Raw genomic sequence first — 8,762 nt, 5'->3', positions numbered from 1 at the left:
TATATATATATTTCTCTAAATGCATATTTACATCATGCGTTAGCTATAGGTAAGTATAAAATAATTTTTATTCTGGGACGAGATCCCTTCAGAATGACATAAATGTACAATTAAAAGAAACCAAAAATAATCATAATGTAGAAAATAAAAATAAATTAGGCTGTAATATAAATAAATACAAATCCTTAAACGAAAAATTAAATCCACAAATTCTTATTCTAAATTAAAAATAAAAGAATTTCAAAAGTCAAATAAAAGAAAATAGAATAATCAAATTTAAAAAAATTAATTCCATTGTTAAATTAAAGTATAAAAACCAATATCATTGCCATAATAATATAATAATTAATAAATATTATTAAGAATAAAGAATTTAATTAATTGATATCATTAACACTGAGACCTCGATTAATTAATATTATTAAGAACTAGGAAATTAATTAATATTATTAAGAACTTAATTAATGTTATTAAGAACTAAGAACTGTTTTACAAATATAATCGTCATATTACTTCTCCACTTTCTTTTATAATCTTACAATCCCGTCGACAATCGATTATTTTTATTTATCTTTTTTTTTATTGTGCAATATTAAATTCTGTCTTATACGTATAGGCAATGGTAATCGGGATCATCGAACTCAGTCAGACCATATTTACAAATATATAGATATTTAGATAACATAATAAGAAATAGAAGAGAAAAATAAACAGATAAAAAAAAAATTTAAACTTAAACTAAAATAATATCTTAAACACAATGACGCTCAGGAATCGAGTTGAGAATCTGGCCATTGCCAGAACTCTAATATAATTATTTGCGATAGGTCTCTGAACAGGATGGATGATTCCAGATAGGGATTGTGGGGGGGATGCCGAGTGAGTCTCTCATGTAATGTTGTGAATTTGGATTTAATAAGTTCTGATAAAAATGAGGTATAAGGTCGTGAATTAGGAATAAGAGTACTGCTTGTTACATAGTAAGGAGCATTGACTATTGTTCCAAGGACTTCGGACTGAAAGGATTGAGTGAATTTGACTTTAGAGTTATTAGCTACCCCACTTCCCACAGTTTTAGTCTATAAGACCAAATATGGTTTTTATTATTTTGTAAAGTAGTAACTTGTTGTCTACTGAGAGCTGTGATTCTCTACATAGCAGTCCATATAATTGTTAATTTCTTAATAACGGTTAATTTCTTGTATTTTAAGTCTAGTATGTGGATTCCACGTTAGCTTCTGTCTAGGAGAAATCAAAGATGCCTGACTCTGCCTGAGAAAGGCATTGTATGGATAAAATGAACTGCCAGATAGGACCTTCGTCGGAGGAGCATAATTGATCACTAAATCAGTTCCTGTACGTTTAATATTAATAGTCAGTAAAATATTTTAATAACAACTTAAATAATTTCTTGCCGAAAATAACATTTCATAAAAATATATAGGTTCCATATTCATCAAAATATATATATTTTTTTTCATAAATACATATAATTTACACATAATTAGGATACATGAACTACTATTCGTTTTTGTTTTGTTTTATTCGTTAAATAATCTAGAACCAATGAAGGAAGAAAATTCAAAAGGGAAAGAGTCGCATTATGTTTTAAATTCATTCCAGAATAAGCAGAAAGAAAACATTTTAAATATTTTTTATCCATTTTAAATAATTCATACTCGTCTTTTTTACTGAAAGTGACTTTCACAATCCCCTGAAGGCTGGTTAAACATTCATTTCCCCTTATGCTTCCATCGGCCTACAATGTTTTCAGGTTACGAACAATATTATTTTTTTAATTGACCAGCGGGAAAAGTATAGAAAAGGAAAAGCAGTATACAAAGTAAACAGATGTAAAAAAAAAATTGCTTACCAAGCCACTTTTCCTCCATAAAATATAGGAAAAGCGTTTCAAATTCGAATTTTAATAATAAAAAATATGTCAGTAATATATGTATAATTATATAATTTTTATTCGTTAATGTAGTTTATTTGGTATATTGCTTAGTTAATATTTAATTAGTTTTTACAGAACAATCTTAATTGGACTTGTTGCATTTTTTTTCGACACATCCTTGTAAATATGCATTAAAACCCAGCAAACACAACGATTGAAGATAGTTAATAAAAATATCAAATGAAAAAAAAAATGTTAACATAAATTTCCTATTGTACCTGATTTAGGTAAAATAATTAAATAATATGAAAATATACAATAAAAAAGAAAAAGTATAAAATAAACACTATTGCAGTATATATCAGCAGACATAAATATATGAAAACATATATTTAATAAATGATAATAATTATATAATTATTTAGTAAGTGATAATAATACAAGGTAAGATGATGAAATAAAAAAATGATATTAAAGCTATCAATAACAGTATTTCTATAGATTTCAAATTGACTTTTACATTAATTTTCAATCATCTAAATTAGCCATTGAATAAAACTAACTTCATAATGAGTCCAGATATAATTGATTTGTTTTATTCTTAAATAGCTCATTTAATAATTTAAAGCTGCATTCACCAACAGTCCAAAGCCTAATTATAGATAGAAAAACAAAATTCATTGTGTTTAATAAATCAATATAAAATAAATATAGATAAATAAATATAAATATTATAACTGTAGCAAACAAAAGTGCCCCAACTCGCGCGTGTGCAAGGCATTGATACACAAACCTTTTTTAAAAATAATTGTATGGAAACACAACATCTTTTCGGATTTATTTGATCAGAAATGATGCTTTTTGCCCTGAGCCAAATTGCAACATATCTGGAAGTGTAAGCAAGAAGGTGGCTGACTCCTGGGAACATAAAGAGAAGGAAACATACTGGACATTGAAACCAGGTATGGAGCAATCCAATCTCTTAATTGAAATATCAGAGGAGAAGGCAAAACTTTACCTTAACCTTACTAGAAATGAACTGAAGACGATAACTGAACTTCTCACGTACCACTGCCCCTTAAAATATCATCTTAAGGAAATGAGGCTGGTGGAGGATTCCACTTGTCGTCTATGTATGGAAGACGAAGAGAAGGCACAGCACATTCCGTGTGAATGTGAAGCCCTTGCTTTCCGAAGACTGCAGTATTTGGGACAGGGCAGAATGGAACCTGAAGACATTACTAGAACAAACCCAAAAGAATTAATGAGCTTCGTAAGAAGCTTAGGATTTATGTGGGATATCTAGTGGAAAGAGGGGTAACTCACAAAAGATCCAATTGGGTCGAAGTGAGGAAGTGATTCCCGACCCTCAGTGTAACAATAATAATAATAAATATTTTGCCAGTGTTAACTGTAGACAACAAAGTGTTAATAACGTTATTGTTAGAACTATTAGTGTAACATTTTGCTAATGATGAGTGTAAAATAATTAGTTATTTATAGAAAAAATTAATTACAAATATAGATGAAAATGACCTTCTATGGGCAGATGAATTTTAGGAGTTGATTATGTTGATTTTTAACAACTATTTAAAATGAAAAAATTCAAATTTTGAAATAATTTCCTTTATTTCATTTGTGTCTAAGTGTTAAAATTTTATGTTTCCCTTTTTCAATTAAGATCTACACAACTTTCACTTATTTATTTAATCACAATAGACGTTTTGAACGACAGTAAATTATCTGGTCCAATATATTATATTTTAGAAAAATTAGATTTTATGAACTCTTTACAAATATTTCGCATTTACATAATATTTTATAAATGAAATTAAAAAAATCAAATATCAATATATTTTTATTTAATTACCTTAAATCATACAATATTTATTAGCATATAAGGGACTTATGTTGATAAAAAAAATTATTATTCATCCTGAAATTAATGTTATACCATAATATTTAACAAAATATATTATTTAAGTCTCATATGTATCCGTAGATGTCTATCTCCTCGTCACTCTCTGTAATTGGGCTGTTGAACTTTTCTTTATTCTTTATCTTATTTGAGTCTCATTGATTATTGTTGTACATTAATTTTGTTAATTTTATCAACATAATAGTGCGTTATTCTTTTTATTTTCGATTTAAAATTTATTACATTTTTACAATTTCTAGTTATATATACAGTGGTTCTATATGTTTTCTGTTTGTAGTATATATTCTTTTCATATCATATAATAATTGTTGTACAGTGTGTAGTATGATCATAAGTCATGTAAATGTGGAATTGAATGTTAAGCTTTCTTAAAATCTAATATAGAATGGACGGAATGATAGAAACATGTCTGCAACGCTGCATGCAAAAAAACAAAACAGAAACTGAAATAGTTTTTGGTGTAGAATTATAATTTGTCAAAAAAAAAAATTGACGTTTAACCCTTAACGAAGTAAAGGGTCTTACGGAGTTGAGCTTTGGGGTTCCACTAAACCATGGGCATCCTCTCGCATCCAATCCTTACAATTCAAAATCCTTAATGCTCCTTACTTTGTCACAAATCAAATCATCTATTAGGACTTTGTTTCACATATGTTCATCTGTTTCATAAACATCATCCTCATTTATAAAATTAATTAACTATAACTAAATTCACATGCCTACAAGGTTTTTTTTTTATTAATGAATAATTAATAACAGAAAATTGTATCTGTGATATAATTTATATCTATATCATTAGTCATAATTTTATATATGACTTATTTTTATCCAGTTCTATTTAATGTGTTAAATCGTTTATCATTCATTATCTGGAAGTCAGTTTAAAAAAAAAATAATAACATGAGTTAGTTAATTATAAGTTATATAACATTCTTACTTTTGATATTAAAACAAGATACTAAATTACTACTGAGAATTTATAAATTCCGTTACTTTTTTTAAAGCAATGGCAATATCCATGCCCCAATATGATGGTAGTAACAGTCAGTCAATGTGCTCGTTTATCGGCGAACGCTCTGGAGAAGCTGCCTGGAAAGCGACTCCCTAAGGCCCTCTCCGATCGGAATAAACACGTCCCCAACAGGACGGACCTGATTAAAAAATTAATTTTTGCCACTGAACACCCCCCGGTCAGTTTCCTCCTGTCGCTTAAAAAGGGCAGTTTTTGTGTTCAAATACACTTTTCATCGGGTCCCTGGTGATCTGTCACCCTGTTTGCCCTCGCTCAGTCCAAATCTCATCAATTATAGTCCAATATTATTTTTAACCGTGGCAAACAGTCTCCCTCCCCTTTTTATTTCAATATCAACCAGTCCCATTGATTCCAGTTTGTAACAACAATAAAGAAGATAAATACCAAATAAAAACGGTGTAAAAAAAGGAATTAAAATCCCCCGAAAACAAATTTAACTTGATCCGTGTTTGTTCTGGCGATCAGAAAAATGATTGTTTTTCCCTGTTCATATATAACTTCGACCGTCATCGGGTATTTTTAATACTAAAATGTTTAATTATAAAGGGTGGAAACTATAAACGTTTGTAATTATTATGGCTTATACCGCAAGATAATGTTCATCACTGTTATAAAGGAACAAACTAAATTATTTGGTTTCCTTTATTCAGATAATAATACATTTAGTGCTTGTTAATAATCATCATTCAAAAACATCTGGAGTATGATAAAACATAAAATAATTATTGAGAAAATTAATTATCTAATAACCTGACTGAGACAGAACTATTTCTTAAAAAATAATAAACGTGTAAGGTACACAGTGAAGGTAATCATAACTATAAATGTTAATTCAAGCCTTTTTTTAAGATTATATAAAGATATGAAATAGTTTCATAACATTCAGATCATGGCAAAAGCAGCAATCAATAAAGTTAAAAATCGTGTATTTTTCCCAGGCTCACAAAATTTCATTTCATATGACTTACTTTTTTTTAAGTTAAATAATTGATTATGTGGTACCACAGAAACGAACTAAAACAAAAAAAAAATGAATTACTGAGAGATCAAAAATTTGTAATGTTCCATTTAAAGATCAGATTAAAAACAGATGAAAATTGATAAAACCAGGTATAGGATTTCGATTAAATCATAAGTGGACCAGATAATACAATAATAGATGCGAGTATATTGAAAATTATCTTGGAAACCCAATTATAATCATGTAGAAAAACTAGCATTGAACAGTTGATAGTTCACTCAATGAAGAAATGTATAAACAACAAATATATCTTAATGTATTTTAAAAAATATTAAAATAAAGTTAGCAACTACGTTTTTTTGGTTTCGTTTACCTCCTGCCTGGTAATTTATGACTTACGAAGAGGTTATCCACAGGTTACCGCCCAATTCTAACCACTCATGGAGGAAGGTCAAGATCAGGCCAGATTTAGTTCTGCCCCGAAGTAGTAATCCGATTACTAAAGTAGACGCCCTAATCCTTAAGTTATAGACGACCTAATTGTGGTCGTTTGTAGCCCAGTAATCTACTAAAATCTAACTATAGAAAAAAATCCAAAGAAAATAAACCACTTCCAAAAATAAAATGGGTGGTTGTTATTGTGTTTCCCTACTATTAATTACTCGAAAATTCAATACATACAATGCAACTAAAAATATAACAGTAACGTGGCTTTCCTTCAATACTTGACTAACTATATTGCTGCCCGACGTTCAGTAACGAGAGTAGTATAATACGGATGTAGGTTAGCTGAAGCGTATCCAGGCGAGTTGTCATTATCTTTTTTACATCATTGCATGACTATTGACTAATGAATATGAAGAAGGACAGGGTAACTGTTAATGATGTTGAGACGTTCTTTGGTGGTGAGAGCGGATATGGGTAAGTGAACCGATGAACAGTGATTCAGAATTTCATCTAGACACACCTAATGTCCTAATATATTTTCATCAAGATGAAAGGGTTAAAACATGGAATATTGTTATGCAATAAACATGTTTGCTGGTAATTATAAATGTAATAACATTTTTATTGTATACTTGTACTATATATCTACCAATATATAAAACGGATAAGTGGAATTAAAAAAACGATTTGCTAAAGCTTTGTTTGCAGAGACGGGGGGGGGGGGTGGAGCAGGAGGGAGTGACATTGCTAGGCCGATAACCACTGATTGTGTTGACAGTCTGGTAATTACAAGAGAGTATGTGCCATCTAGCGTGTAGTATGTGCGCGTCGCCGATACATAATGAGCTAAATAAAGTACATATTAGGCTAAAGGCTGGGAGGGTTATCGCTGGAGATGTTTGTTCTCAAATAAGAGTCGGAGTGGAGGCGGCAGAGTTAAGGGTGGAGCACCAGAGCTCTCTGTTGGATTATTACCGAGTATTCATTAGTGACTGCTAATTACCGGGTAGAGGGCGCTTGCCTTGCTTTAATGAATAAGCTCTAATGAACCACTTTCTGTTAATTAAAGAGAGAGAGAGAGAGAGGGAGAGAGGGAGAGAGGGAGAGAGAGGGAGGGAAAGAGAGAGAGGGACGAAGGGGAAGGGGAAAGGGAGGAGTGGGGGATCGGAGCCGGGAGTGGGGGAGGCTTAAAGAAGTGAAAGATAAGTGGAAAAAGCGGAGAATAATATAGCTCATTAAGAGAAAACCTTTTCGGCGGGTCGGAGAGAGCCAATTACTACAAATGTTCAAACAAAATAACCGGTCTCATTTCGCTTAATTAACACCGCCTCCTCCCAATTAGGGCACAAAAGGAGGGGGCACTCCAAGACCCCCCCCCCCCCGGACTGAAGAATTACGCTTAAATGGCGGTTACTTGGCATCGCTCTTTAGCTGACTTCTGCCGTCCGTTCTCGGCTCCTACGTCGGACGTTACCTTATTTGTGGGACGGGTATCGGTTACCATCCTCTGTTCAACTATTTATTAAAAAGAGACAAAATATGTATTGCAATGAACATAGAGAGAGAAAAAAGGATTCAAAATTGTATGTGATAAAAAAGAAGCTACATATGTTAAAGAATACCATGTATTTTAAATCGATAATGTGAAACATAGGATTGTCAGGGTAGCCTTGTGGGCTTAGACACTTGCTATAGATAAAAGTTAAGTAACGTTGAGCGTGGTCAGCACTTGGATAGATGACCGACCCCCAAAACGTATGATTACCCTAGCGGGATACCACGCTTCACCCACCCCTTATTCGGATTTATGAGGCCAGTCAGCCTATTGGAGCCAACTCACACACCCCGGGCATAGGACATAAGACGCTATAACAGCAGCGTGCGGCCAAAGATCTCTAGTCTTTAGAAAAAAAAAAAAGTAAAACATAATAAGTGATGAATTGGAAATGAATTATTAAATATCCCGGAGACTGCAGAAGTATGACTGCATTGCTAGTTTCGTAGCAGATGGAAAAAAATAAATATTTAATAAGTCCAAAACTGAATACAACAGTAGGAATATTGAAAAATTTGATTTTAAGGAACAATATTAAAAAAAACTTGTATTTTAGTCTCGGATACTGCTGACTATTCCATAATAAAAAAAAAAATGTTCATATCATTAATGAACATGTTTAATTTTTTTTTCATTAAACTTCGAATTCTGGTTTCTGTGATTTAATGACGTAATCAACCAAAATCACGATGTTTATAGAAGTGGTGAACATACGGCAGATACCCTCCTTAAGCCTATTTGAAACAGGAAATGTTCTGACAAGTAAGCCAATTTTTAAGATGACTTAATAAATTTAATTGGATATTTGACGATTCATGTTCAAGGACAAGCTAAAAGTGATACTTTAATGACTTCTTAGTCTAAAAAGATATATGGGGATTTACTTTTCTAGGAAAATTTTCCCTCTGGAAAAAAAATCGTTAATTTCAA

The sequence above is a fragment of the Halyomorpha halys genome, unplaced genomic scaffold (genome assembly GCF_000696795.3).
Source record: "Halyomorpha halys isolate HHAL.00 unplaced genomic scaffold, Hhal_1.1 Scaffold1471.1, whole genome shotgun sequence".
NCBI classification, from domain to species: Eukaryota; Metazoa; Arthropoda; class Insecta; order Hemiptera; family Pentatomidae; genus Halyomorpha; species Halyomorpha halys.
The sequence above is the reverse complement of the archived record's forward strand: the minus strand, read 5'-3'. Positions refer to the sequence as shown.